General features: G+C 32.5%; 1 protein-coding gene across 2 annotated transcripts in view; it reads right to left on the bottom strand.

The window, feature by feature from the left end:
- LOC118199791 (fatty acid synthase-like) overlaps positions 1–9,351 on the bottom strand; it is a 65,338-nt gene extending 55,987 nt beyond the window's left edge. The window contains exon 1 of one of the 2 annotated variants that reach the window (XM_085822024.1): positions 9,217–9,351. The gene's annotated coding sequence lies outside the window, so the exon portion shown is untranslated. Of the gene's footprint in view, positions 1–2,362; positions 2,492–9,216 lie in introns of those variants that run through there. The other variant, XM_085822025.1, reaches the window with a different exon arrangement.
- Between the last annotated feature and the right edge of the window lie 5,794 nt (positions 9,352–15,145).

Below are 15,145 nucleotides of genomic sequence, written 5' to 3' on the forward strand. Positions count from 1 at the left end.
AAATGAAAACACTGACAGTTATTTCTGTCGACAAGACCGGCTCATTATCACAGAATTTTAATTGCTCAAACCATTTCCATGACTGCTTCAGCCAAACTTTTTCGAGTCCTTTCTAACCCAATCTTAATCAAAATTGGTTATTAAATAAATTACAGATGTACAAGACAAGGAATGATACCTTAACGCAGTGGCCATCCAGTCTTCCGATTTAATCCAAATTCACTTTTTCTTGAGTTTGTCAAGGTTAATATCTCTGTTCCTCTCTCTCCTCCCACGTAATTTCTGTAACATTCTCGATCGTTTTACCGAGGTTGTTACCCTTGTTGACTCTGATATACTGGCACGCAAGTGAGGTGAAATGGATTATAGCATAGATGTAGACCGTATGAACAAAGTAGAGATACATTGAAAATTTGTAAAAGACATTAATAAATGAGTTTTACTCTATATAAGTATAATAAAATTTGTTTTTGATTGTCTAGTTTATTTTTTAAGACCTTTTAAAACGTTTCAGAATTATTAGGTAACCCTTATAATGGTTATTTTTGGAGGTGTGATTAGGGAGCGAGGTGCACTGCGGGAAGTTTCACTGGATAATATAAAATCAGTTTGTTCACATCGAAACACTTTCAAAAACTTTATTCAGGCGAGATGTTAACCGTGCAAATTGCCATAGTAAACAAGAATAAAAACTAACATAGAACTTGGAGAGACATTAGGTATTTTGGAAGTAGGACAGATGAAAAATGAGCAACCGCTTTCGCCGGGAATCGAACCACGGACCTTTGCAGAGTCGTAGCTAGGGTTTTCAGCGCCCAGGGACAACTGAAAATTTCGCGCCCCCTACTGCTTACCAAGGATGGAAAACATTCATTTCTAAAATGTCGTAACATCAGTTTGGCGCCTTTTGGATTCTGCGCCCGGGGACAGTTGCCCCCCTTGCCCCCTCCAGCTACGCCCCTGGACCTTTGGAATACCGGCTCAGCATGCAAGACCACTACATCACGAAGGTACGCCAATAAAGTGGGAGAAATACCTTATATACTTCCCCCCCTTTTAAAGGGCGACTGTGGTTTTTAGGACTCAATCACCAAATCCTGGGTGGGGAGAAATCATTGTCCACTACCCTTTTAGTTCGGGCGCCAATGTAGAGACATTAGGATTTTTTGGAAGCCAGATATATAAAAAATTAGCAACCGCCTTCGCTGGGAATCGAACCACGGACCTCTGGAATAGCGGCCTAGCGTGTAGAATCACTACACCACGAAGGCACGCCCAGAAGGAGGGAGAAATACCTAATAAACTAAATATTGTTTTCGTTTCTTGGGAAAGAAATGAAGAAAATAATTTGCAAGCAAACTGTAGTGTTATATTTTTCAAGGAAATTTTGCTGCCACTGAAGGCAAATAATTATTGAAAACAATAATATAAATCTTACTTCATAGTTCTTTCTACAAGGTTTATACACATAACACTTCTAACCATAGAGTTTTCAGACAAAATTTTGAATTTTTTTAAACATATTTTTACTTAATTAAGCATTAAAATATAAAAAGTGTTCTTTTTTACACTTTTAGCGTTATTTCTAGAAAGAAGAAAGAATTTAGCTTTCCTTTTAAAAAGAAGGCCGAAATTTTTGTTTCAATCTAAATTTAAAGCATTTATTCAGATTCCTTGAAATTTATATTGCTTGAGGGCTAAATCTATTATTTTTAAAATATCTGTTGTTAAAAATTTATGAAATTTAAATAGTTCTGGATGCAGTTCTTGAGGCAGCAATGCTAAATATTTTTGAATGGAGAATCAAAATTCCAAGTTTTCGAAAATTTGAAAACCCGCAGCTTACTAAAATTTAGAAACACCGTAAGTTTGAAATCGCTTATGGGCAACCGTTAAATGTTGTTAGTTTTTATGCATAATAGTTACAGGAAGATAGTTCATTGCATACAATTTTTGCTTGGGGGAATGTACATCTGAGATATTAATTGAAAATTTTACTTAAATTAACAGTTTCTTTAGTATTATTTTAGTGAAAATATTCGAGTAAATTCAAGATAATTAATATACTTTATGCCCCCTTTATCCATTGAAATACATGTAATCCTGCTTTTAGATATTCAAGCAAAAACCACATAGAAATTTTACAGCCTAAGCTCCAGTTAGTTGTCAGACAAAACAGATTTTTTCCACAGTTATACATAGTTAACTGGACAAACTTAATCATAAACAAGAAAATACTCCTATTATTTTTGTCTAAAACATAAAAGGTAAAATAAAAAGAAATGCGAAAAAAGAAATTGTTGACTTTTATGCATTTCGCATATAATATTTTCCAAGATATACCACAAAATTGGGAACATACCTGTACACTTACTCCTTTTTCATATTATAATAAATTCACTTTCCGAATAAAAAATACATTAAACAAGAGGAATCAAATTTTCTGAAGGAATGAATAAATTGTCATTGTCTATGTGCGCGAAAATCCATTCGAGTCAATGAAAGTAAAAAATCTCTGATATAGTAAACTACAAGACGACTTTCCTTCAACCTTGTCGACCTCAATACAGGTTCCTGTCATCAACATCTTTTTGTTCTGGGGTGTTCCTCAAGGCTGCGCTCAGAACATTCTTTTCAAGGAAATCTCCCCCCCCCCATATTTTTCAACATTCGCTACATCCACGCATCATTTATATGCACGCGTTCCTTTATTTCTCGAATGAATTTTGAGTTGGAATAATCTAGTTTAAAATGTAATTAAGGTAGAAATAACCAGTTCTGAAAAGAATACCAAAATTGTGATACACATTACAAAAACACGTAGGGAATTATTTATCAAAATATGGATTGCTGTAATAAAATCGCAATAAAATGCTTTAATGTTACAACTCTTAAAAATATTCTAATATTTTTATGCTATTTAAACAGAAAAATAAAAATAAAAGCTTATCGTTTGAAAATACTTCATTAAAGCAATGCAAGAAATATAAGCTCATTTCCATGAGCAACGTCATGCTTGCAAACTATGACGATACAAGAAAGAGATGTGTTTCAAATGCACTTCACACGCATTAACACTTGGGATTCACAGCAATCATATTTCAGATATACCACGCACACATACAACTTACGATCCAGTATCTCGTCGTCATCAGAGTCATTCTTCAGGTTTCTTAGCTGAATTGATTTTGAGACTCGATATAAATTTGTGCATGTTAAAAACGAACTGAACTGTTATATAACTAAGAATTCTGCTTGAGATTATTATGGTTTCTAGTTTGAGTTGAAATCATATGAAAATCGCCCTATAAACGGAATTTCCTTTCTATACCGAACACTATTCTTATCGAACTCCTTAGGTTTTCGATGACATCGAAATCTCTTCTCTAATGAGCTATTTGACACGAGAGCCGCCCAACCGGGATAGTGGTTATCGACGTTGTACCATACGCTAACTGCCGTACCGAAGGGCCCGAGTTCGAATCCCGGAGAATGCATGGATGTTTGTAAATATATAGTGTCTGTGCGGCACCGGGGTACTCTAAATATGTGGCGAGCGGGAAGTCTTCTCAAGAGATTGGTGAGAACACCCTCGGATCCGTTCGCCCTCGAGATGCTCTCCATCAAAATTGGGGGTGGAACGTAGCAAATCCGTAGTGTCACCTGTTAGGTGCTCAAGGATCTTCCTAACGACAGGGGCTATCTTGCACTCCTTACCACGATGAATTTCGACATGTGAGATAAGTCACAACACATCGTGCTCGGAACAGTGGGAATTTTAGCAACGTTTGTTTGCTATATGAGAGCCTTTTCTTACGTTTACGATGATGCCAATTTTGGAGTCTAACGTTTCGCATGCGAGGCTGGATTTTCTTTGATAGATCAAATTCTGCTGATTTTCATATTTTGAGGACGTTGAATTCAAACTGGCATTCAGATTTACAATTGGAAGGATGTATATGGCTACGGCTAATACCTCTCCCCCCCCCACCTACCCAAACACAATCTGCAGTGAGTCTAATTTCTCCGCTCATTGTCAAGAATTAATAAATTTAATCGTCTGTTATGGCGAAATGTCATTCAATTTATATAACTGGTTTGATTTCACAAAAGAATCAAATCATTGTTACTTGCTGCTTCGTAGCGCATTCGAAATTCGAAAATGCGAATTCGAAACTATAAATTCGTAGCGCATTGTTTCATACAATGTGCTACGAATTTTAAAACACTATTAAATAATTCAAGACACATGGAGCGAGTTATTTACAAGAAGTAATTTAGAATAATCTCTCAAATTATTTGACGTTAGAAACGTCTTCATTGGAGTATTTAAATTTCTCACATCGCGTTACGTTACAATACGCTATACATTGCCTAGAAAACTGCCAATTCTCAATAGCTGTTGCTACTCTGATGGAACAATACGTTTTATTTATCTTCTCTGCCGAACTGTCTTTTCTCAAATTGCCAAATTTCTGGAAAAAAGATTTTGAATTTATCTTTCAAGTTTTGAAGGCGCACTTCCCATGGAGTAGAGAATTGAGCAATTTATAATAATATACGTAGTCCTTAATAATTTTTATCTGTGTTATATTTTTTAATAATATATCTACCTTGCAGAATTTGTAATACATCTAACTTAAACACGTACGTTATTAATAAGTAGTATTAGTACACGATTATTATTAACACTGCAACCATTAGTGAAGATCATTAAAAGTTCCCAAGCTATGTACAGGATTGCTCATAATTTACAATAAATATTTTAAAAACCTAAAAAAAGCAAATTAATTTAACTAAACTAAAAACTAGTGTCAAATTTTATTATATTTAAACAAATACAGGTACAGTTATTATTTAATAACATATTTACCTTACATAATTTGTAATGCATCCAGCTTAACACTTATATTATTGATAAGTATCTAAGTAAAAAATTTTATTACTATAACAACCATTAATGTAGGTCATTAAAATGCCCAAGCCATATATAGAATTATTCATAATTCGCAATAAATATTTTTAAAACCCGTAAAATACAAACTATAAACCCTTATCGAATTTTATTATACTTAAACAGGTACAAGTCAGGATCTCTGTAGCATGTAAGTGATTGAGATATTCCTGAGCCAAGATAACTGTCAAGTTTCTGACTAAATTTTAAGGAAGAACACTCGGAGGGGGCGCTCAGAGGGTCTCCATCCTCTTGTCCTACCATCATTCTCTTGAAATAACTTTCTGCTAGTCGTGTATTTTCAATACCGCACAGATACTAAGCGCTTACAATTACTCACTAAAAGCTTACAAGCATTTACGCGTTCTCCAGAATTTGAACCTGCACCCTTCGTTACGGCAGTTAGCATCTCTAAATACTAATTTACTATTTTCCGTTATTAAGCTGCTAAAAAAAAAAAAAAAAAAAAAAAAAAAAAAAAACCCTCTTTTTAAATATTTTTTAAATGTATGTAACAAATGTTTAAGTGCGTCCTTTGCTGTTACGATGGCCATCTATATCTTAATCCGCTTTGCCATATACGAACATATGCGTGCTAGTATATAACGATGGGTCAAAATCACGGTATTCAATGATACAATTGCGAAAATCTCGGTGTTAAGTGTAACGTGGAAACATAAAGACAATAACTGGAGAAAACTCCACAAAGGAAGGTTACTTGAGATTAATCATAAAATCGTCATTTCTTCGTTTTGTGCATCCTATCCACTTTACTGGTAAATTTGTTTGAGATGCTCTCGTAGATGCTTTCCAGCATGGCAGTTTTGAGCGAGATATACTTTCGCAAATTAATCTCTGTGGGAGTGAGTCGAACAACTATCTTGTTAAAAGAGATAATCATCAGTTAGTTAAGGCTAGAATTGTGTTTTCATACAGTTCTAGCCTTAACTCACCTTTCCAGTAAGTAAATCTTCCCAACAACATATAGTTATCGGACGTCCAGGAAAGGTAGAACATATTTAGCGGTTATGATATATGCTTTATATAGATATATTAAAAAAAACTACTTCATACCCGTCAACTACATTATTTATGATTTTTATGTTAATGAAACTACAGATAATAATTTATGTTAATGAAACTACAGATTTTTAGTATTAATCTGTACAGATTGTTTCGTGTGCAATAAAATATCTAAAAATATTTTTAAAAATTCTGAAGGATTGAGATTTTAAAAGTCTCCCAAAATAGTTGTTTTAAAATTTATCGGTTTCAGTTATCGATACAGACGGTTTATTAGCTGAAATTATCATTGGAGATGGCACAGGTGGAATTAGTGAAACATTTTATAGGACATTAGATATGTTTAGACAAACATGGGAACGTTATACATCTTCTGTGCATTTCAAAAGGGAAAAAATATATAATTTAATTCTGTAAAAATATTTAATATTTACATTTATATATTTGAGATGTATCTAATTAAAAATATTTAATATTTTTAATTAGATACATCTCAAATTGAATTAATTTTATTTAAACTAATCAAATTAAAAAGTAAACAAACAATATTCTTAAAACTAGCATCTATTGCTTTTTTGCTTAGTTTAATTCAATTTTTTTAATCAATAACAGAGATATTAAATCCGAATCTTAAGTTTCGCCGAATGGTAACATATTCGAATGAAAAGTGAAACAATGTATTTGTAGTGAATGATATTTAAAGTGAATCAACAAAAATCATATTTCGAGACTTCAGTTAAAAACAGCGCAAGTGATTCCGAACTTACAAATCTTTGGCTTTACGTCAAAGCAACAGCTCTAAGAAATTCAATAAAAAAAAAAAAAAAATAAATAAATAAATAAAATAAAAAATAAATAAATAAAAAATCTGAAAGGTTTAAGATTTTACATTACGTCCAAAGAGGCAATATTTTAACATTTTGTGTGTTTCATTTATTTATGAAATAATATCTCGTTCTTCGCAGTTCAAGAGCAATATCGCAAAATAGTTTTAAATTGAGCATATCTTTAGAATTTCCGATACAGAGAACTCGCGCGCTGGAGATAAAAATGCTTTTTCTGTACAACGTTTTCTGTACAATTGCTCATTTGAAATTCTTAAATTTGTTAATCAAAAATTGTTAAAGTTTTATAAAATATGAAATCGATACTAAAACAAATTCCAAACTTCAAATTTGGGCTTCCAGATTACGTCATTCAAAATTCGATGACTCTATGTACCGTTGTTTTATCACAGTGCGAGAAATATACATATATTTATGCAGATTTTTCATTATTTAATTTATTCAAATATAATGCAGGGCTCTAACATTTGGTGGCAACAGTTTAAAAAAGTGAAACCGACATTTTTAGTGACCCAACGCAAAATCGCAAAACGAAAACAGTAGTCCTTCAGGGGCAAGGCCCCTTTGGACTAAAAATGCGTCGATTTTTCTTCTTGATTGTTATCGGAGTTAGGAATATGCAAAAGTTATAGCATATACAGCTCATGCAAGCACAGACGCCGACAGGCCAGGTAGAGGCAATTACATTTGCTATGCCTCACTGCCTTCCTAGCTGTTGCCTCGAGCCTCATCAGAATAAACGTAACTGAGTATTTTATTTTATGTTAGTGATCTTTCAATTTTTACTGGAGATTATTATAAATAAATAATTAAATAAAAAGGAGAAAAAAGATACAGGTTTTGCATTAGAAGGTGCTCAATTCTTTCGCGAGAAAGTTAATTTAAAAGCACTGGAAATGTGAAAATATATTTCGTAAATACATTTTATTAAAACTTTTCACCTAAAAATTGTTTAGAAAGTATCAACAGATGAGAGTAACGTGTAAAACAATTCATTAAATAGGTTTTTCAGCTTTGCACGACTTCTTTATTAGTTCTTGAGCACAAAAAGAGAGTGCAATAATAAAACTTGTATTTTACGTTACTTGATTCATTTGAGGGCTAACCCTATAAGAAAATAAAATTTGACGTTTTATCCCTTTATATTTGGAACTTTTATTAAGAAATTTTATTTGTCATAAATGTCCGTCAGTTTTATTTTTTTCCCAATCTTTTAAAGTCGAAATTAATTACGAAATCTATGACGTTTTACAGTATGAGGATTGCATTCGTATACCTTCTAGCAATATACATATGGAAAAAGCTACAAATGATCCTAAAAGGATAAGCAAAAAGCGGATTGAAAATATTTCGCCAAATCAATGAAACAGCAATAACGGGATACATAGATTTCTAAACCAATGCTCCCTTATCCCGAAGAAATGCATGGAGTCAATCGTTCACACTAGTGCTCCAGTATTCTTAGTTTAGGAAGGCAAGAATGCTAACCTCAATGACCAATACGTTAGCTGCACTACAAGCATACAAATACTTCCAGGTTATGATGGGTTTAATAAAAGGTAATCCTAATGCCATTATGATTCAAGGAGCACTTATATGACTTGGGTACAAAGTCAGACTCAGTGAGAGTAACTCAGTCACTGGAAGATAGCAGTCATCATTCAAATAGGCAAAACGTAAAATTGCATTTCTAGACTAGTGACTGATGAGAACAAAAAATAAATCTTCGCTACTTTTTTTTCACTTCGCTACACAGAAGCGATGCTTTCAGTCTTTTGAATAACTCAACAACGTAACCGATAGATGCCTAGACGAAGACTGTTAGAGGCCATTAACATTTAAAAGACTTTTATGTTTCCAAATAACATTTACGCGTATTATTTTTTTCCGTATTCTTTGTCTCTCGGTCTTGCTTTAGTGGTATCATGCATTCCGTGATGAAACCGGCAATAGGTAATTTTTGCAGTTCCCCGTTTCTTTGAGTCTCTAAACAACTTTTTCTGGCGTAGAGTTACGAAAAGCTAAAGAGCATTCATCTTTTCCCTAGAAAATAATCATTAATAAAGATTTTTTGCAATGATGTTTAGATACAATAAATTTATCCCCTATCAACAGAACTGATTTTTGCAATTATGTTTAGATGGAATAAATTTATCCCCTATCAACAGAACTTATGGAATAATGCAAGGAAATACATTCAGTGTAAAATGTATCCATTACTAATATAAACGAACAATTTCTTTTTCGATTGGAATAAAGAATAAGAAGCAGATTATTTTTCTTCTTTCATATAATTTCTGAACTATTATGTACAAATGTAATTGGCAAATTAGAAGAATATGCCCTAGTTAAAGTTACAACAATAAATGATAATTTAAAAAAGAACTAACTTACCGAGATATCAATGACTGATACTCGAGGCAATTATCCAGCTGCCGGTTATAAATTTGTAAAATAAGTGAAAACCGCAGAAATATTTCCACTATTTATAATTTCCTATTATCGAAAATACGTCCAAGTCTGTCGACGTATCAAAGTACTTTAACCTCACTTAATTGGTTATAGCTTTTTTGTGATGCCCATGAACTTAAATTCCATGAAACTTGCTAACGGGTGAACGTTTCTAACGACCGGAGCGCATAACGTTGCATGTCTGGCACTGATACGTGAAATCATTCATCGGTAGCTATAATTGCCTAGAAAAACTTACATTCAGCGATATTAGTGATGAAAAGAGGATTTGTTTAAAGTGTGACAAGTCTGAAAGATAAATTAAATGTATATGATAGTATTTATTAACTTTATACATTACAGCTATCACATCCCGATAAACTGGGACCACAGCTCATTTGAATATTCCAAAACTTCAAATAACAGGATTTTCTTCTTTTCTTTTAAGAAAATATGCATTAACGTTTTGATGCTGAGAGGAAACTTCACTTCTTTTGGGGTTAACTTTTACTGCAAACCGTTCTTCTAATCCGCTTCAGGTTTTATAGCACTTACTTTTGGGTCTCTTTTGGACATTTTGTAGAATAAAACCTCAACCCCTTGGTGTTAACTTGGAATGCGACCCAGACATCACTTCATTATTTATTTATTTATTTATTCACTGGAAAGCTCCCGATTTTCTAACGAATCGAGTATTCGTTGAAATTCTTTGCGGTATGAACTACATGGAAATGAGAATAGGGATTTAAAGTTGTATATACATTTTGTGACTCTGTTCGAGATGAAAGATTAAACGAAGTTAGATCAACTATTTTATTGCTTTATTTTATAACATAGCTCCTACTCTGTTAATATTAACGCTGGATATAATAACAATAAATAGTGACTAAAGTAGGCAAATCGTATCTTAAAGCTCATTATCATATATGTCATTCACTTCCTATTGTCTTGAAACTAACATCAAAACAGTTCTTAGAATGTAAATCATAAAATTAGACCACAATACAGAGGGTGTTTATACATTTTTAGAATGACATTGTAAAAGCATTTTTAAAAAAAGCAAATGTTTTTGAATAACAATTTCTGGTAACAATTTATTATTTGAAATGAGAAATATAGTCGGCTACTATATTCTTCTTAAAAAATGTCGCATATAAAAAAGTTGTGGATTGAAAGATATGTTTTTTCGCTTTACGAAGAGACATACATATTCCTATTTAATAATTCAAAAAAGTTGCGAAATATAATTTCGCACCGTTTTTAAGAGCAAAATGCGCAATAGTATTAAACGGAAAGGAAAAAACTGTGAGTCATTGGTTCCATAAGGTGGGCCATCTAACTAAGAAGAATGGAATTTGAATCGCTATAAAAAAAACTAATCAATATTTTATCAAAATTATGAATTTATTAGAAAGACTGGATATTTTCATTTAAAAATAAAACACATCATTCAAATGACTGTTGCGGCTAACTTGACAGTACTATTGGCTCTGACTCCAAATTAATCTTTATTTTTACAACTCTGTTTCATCAAATAACGTCAATCCACGTTTTAAATCAAAAATAATCTTTTTTTCGTTTTTAGCAAAATGTAAACAACTCTTTAGAACAATATCATTCATAATCTTTTGTTGCCATTCCAAGAACAACAAAAATTGAATAATCTTTTTGCTACCATTCTCAAAACAACAAAAATTGAATAATAATTTTGTTGCCATTCTGAAAACAACAAAAAACAAATAAAACGATATTAATCAGTATTTAAAGTTTCTGTATAAGTTCAAGCGACAATAGTACTCCCTTCCCAGTAACTAAGTTACGGTAGAGCATAATATTACCTTTAAAACACACTATTTACAAAAAAAAAAAAAAAAAAAAAAAAAAAAAAAGATGCATATTAAATGCTAATCTCGAAATCGCACAGGGGGTTTTATTGTCCGTCCTACACGCGACCGTTTTGCAGGAAACTTGTTAATGGATATGCATTTGATAAAATATTTTCTTGCGATAACTGTCTGGAATATATGGTCTGATATTATTCGTTGAAGTTTCACACCACACAGACTTCCCAGAAGGTAGAGGATACTGCTTTAAGTTGTGATGCTTCTTTGGCGAAATGAAGCAACTCCAATGATGGAACACAGCAATAACTTTTATTTAACACTCAAAAAAATGGCGACATACAAACAAGAAGAGAAAAACATATTCTATCATTTAAAAATAAATTAAATTCTTCGTGCGAGAGTCGCACGTGGCACTCCAGTCTGGTTTCAAATATTGCCATACACAAATACCTAAATGTTCATCTATTTAAATTATTTAAACTACAAAATTTTAATACTATTTAAAGCTGTTACAACCTCTCCCCCAACGGAGAGACTTTTGCCGAAGGGAAAAGTTCTGTAAAATTCGAAAGTCTATAAGCTCGGCTTGCTCAATTGCTTAAAGAGAAAAGATAACTTCTCTCATAAGTTTCCAAATTTTCAGGCCGAAAATTTTAAGTTTTAAACAAATATTTTTACACCACATTTAAATAGGAAGAAAAGAGACAGTGTTCAAATTATTCTTCCTTTTTTTTTCTTGACGGCGCCTAGATCTCTTCCATGGCGGACCAGTTCCTCGGCTATTTCAGAGCAAAGCCTTTCCTCAGTTCATCTGTGCCTTTCGGATACTATTCATTTGTCATTTGCTTTCGACATTTGTTTTCTTCGTCTATTAGTAGCGGCTTTGATATTAAATCAAAAGCCGAAAGATGATGATAACGCTGCATTGCAAAATGATTCTCAATATTAATTTCTTTATCGTTTTTCAAATTTTCGTGAACATCTTCCACGTTTAATTCCGGTGATTTAACTTCTTCAAATACATCTCTGGATGCTTTATTTTCTTCCTTCATCGGTTCCAAGATCTTCTCTTCATCTATTTTTCTTTTGCTTTGAGCTCTAGTAGAAACGGCATTAAAATGGTATCACTAAGTTTACGTTCAAGTGATAAACTAATAAAATAAGGCAGTTCAGTGTTAACAGGAAGTAATAACCTGATATCACTAATATTACGTTCAGTGATGAACTAATAAAATAAGGCAATTCAATATTAACAGAAAGTAATAACCTGGTATCACTAATATTATATTCAGTGATGAACTAATAAAATAAGACAATTCAATATCAACAGGAAGTTACGTTCAGTGATGAACTAATAAAATAAGGCAATTTAATATCAACAGGAAGTAATAATCTGGTATCACTAATATTGCGTTCAGTGATGAACTAATAAAATAAAGCAATTCAATATTAACAGGAAGTAATAATCTGGTATCACTAATATTATGTACAGTGATGAACTAATGAAATAAAAATACGCACGATATTTCGATCTCGGTCGGTGCCTCCAAAATAATTAAGACTGTGATGCTTCTTTGGCGAAATGAAGCAACTCCAATGATGGAACACAGCAATAACTTTTATTTAACACTAAAAAAATGGCGACATACAAACAAGAAGAGAAAAACATATTCTATCATTTAAAAATAAATTACATTCTTCGTGCGAGAGTCGCACGTGACACTCCAGTCTGGTTTCAAATATTGCCATACACAAATACCTAAATGTTCATCTATTTAAATTATTTAAACTACAAAATTTTAATACTATTTAAAGCTGTTACAACCTCTCCCCCAACGGAGAGACTTTTGCCGAAGGGAAAAGTTCTGTAAAATTCGAAAGTCTATAAGCTCGGCTTGCTCAATTGCTTAAAGAGAAAAGATAACTTCTCTCATAAGTTTCCAAATTTTCAGGCCGAAAATTTTAAGTTTTAAACAAATATTTTTACACCACATTTAAATAGGAAGAAAAGAGACAGTGTTCAAATTATTCTTCCTTTTTTTTTCTTGACGGCGCCTAGATCTCTTCCATGGCGGACCAGTTCCTCGGCTATTTCAGAGCAAAGCCTTTCCTCAGTTCATCTGTGCCTTTCGGATACTATTCATTTGTCATTTGCTTTCGACATTTGTTTTCTTCGTCTATTAGTAGCGGCTTTGATATTAAATCAAAAGCCGAAAGATGATGATAACGCTGCATTGCAAAATGATTCTCAATATTAATTTCTTTATCGTTTTTCAAATTTTCGTGAACATCTTCCACGTTTAATTCCGGTGATTTAACTTCTTCAAATACATCTCTGGATGCTTTATTTTCTTCCTTCATCGGTTCCAAGATCTTCTCTTCATCTATTTTTCTTTTGCTTTGAGCTCTAGTAGAAACGGCATTAAAATGGTATCACTAAGTTTACGTTCAAGTGATAAACTAATAAAATAAGGCAGTTCAGTGTTAACAGGAAGTAATAACCTGATATCACTAATATTACGTTCAGTGATGAACTAATAAAATAAGGCAATTCAATATTAACAGAAAGTAATAACCTGGTATCACTAATATTATATTCAGTGATGAACTAATAAAATAAGACAATTCAATATCAACAGGAAGTTACGTTCAGTGATGAACTAATAAAATAAGGCAATTTAATATCAACAGGAAGTAATAATCTGGTATCACTAATATTGCGTTCAGTGATGAACTAATAAAATAAAGCAATTCAATATTAACAGGAAGTAATAATCTGGTATCACTAATATTATGTTCAGTGATGAACTAATGAAATAAAAATACGCACGATATTTCGATCTCGGCCGGTGCCTCCAAAATAATTAAGACTGTGATGCTTCTTTGGCGAAATGAAGCAACTCCAATGATGGAACACAGCAATAACTTTTATTTAACACTAAAAAAATGGCGACATACAAACAAGAAGAGAAAAACATATTCTATCATTTAAAAATAAATTACATTCTTCGTGCGAGAGTCGCACGTGGCACTCCAGTCTGGTTTCAAATATTGCCATACACAAATACCTAAATGTTCATCTATTTAAATTATTTAAACTACAAAATTTTAATACTATTTAAAGCTGTTACAACCTCTCCCCCAACCGAGAGACTTTTGCCGAAGGGAAAAGTTCTGTAAAATTCGAAAGTCTATAAGCTCGGCTTGCTCAATTGCTTAAAGAGAAAAGATAACTTCTCTCATAAGTTTCCAAATTTTCAGGCCGAAAATTTTAAGTTTTAAACAAATATTTTTACACCACATTTAAATAGGAAGAAAAGAGACAGTGTTCAAATTATTCTTCCTTTTTTTTTCTTGACGGCGCCTAGATCTCTTCCATGGCGGACCAGTTCCTCGGCTATTTCAGAGCAAAGCCTTTCCTCAGTTCATCTGTGCCTTTCGGATACTATTCATTTGTCATTTGCTTTCGACATTTGTTTTCTTCGTCTATTAGTAGCGGCTTTGATATTAAATCAAAAGCCGAAAGATGATGATAACGCTGCATTGCAAAATGATTCTCAATATTAATTTCTTTATCGTTTTTCAAATTTTCGTGAACATCTTCCACGTTTAATTCCGGTGATTTAACTTCTTCAAATACATCTCTGGATGCTTTATTTTCTTCCTTCATCGGTTCCAAGATCTTCTCTTCATCTATTTTTCTTTTGCTTTGAGCTCTAGTAGAAACGGCATTAAAATGGTATCACTAAGTTTACGTTCAAGTGATAAACTAATAAAATAAGGCAGTTCAGTGTTAACAGGAAGTAATAACCTGATATCACTAATATTACGTTCAGTGATGAACTAATAAAATAAGGCAATTCAATATTAACAGAAAGTAATAACCTGGTATCACTAATATTATATTCAGTGATGAACTAATAAAATAAGACAATTCAATATCAACAGGAAGTTACGTTCAGTGATGAACTAATAAAATAAGGCAATTTAATATCAACAGGAAGTAATAATCTGGTATCACTAATATT

Source organism: Stegodyphus dumicola, chromosome 8 (genome assembly GCF_044657685.1).
Source record: "Stegodyphus dumicola isolate Sdum_Otavi_A_Nest chromosome 8, ASM4465768v1".
NCBI classification, from domain to species: domain Eukaryota; kingdom Metazoa; phylum Arthropoda; class Arachnida; order Araneae; family Eresidae; genus Stegodyphus; species Stegodyphus dumicola.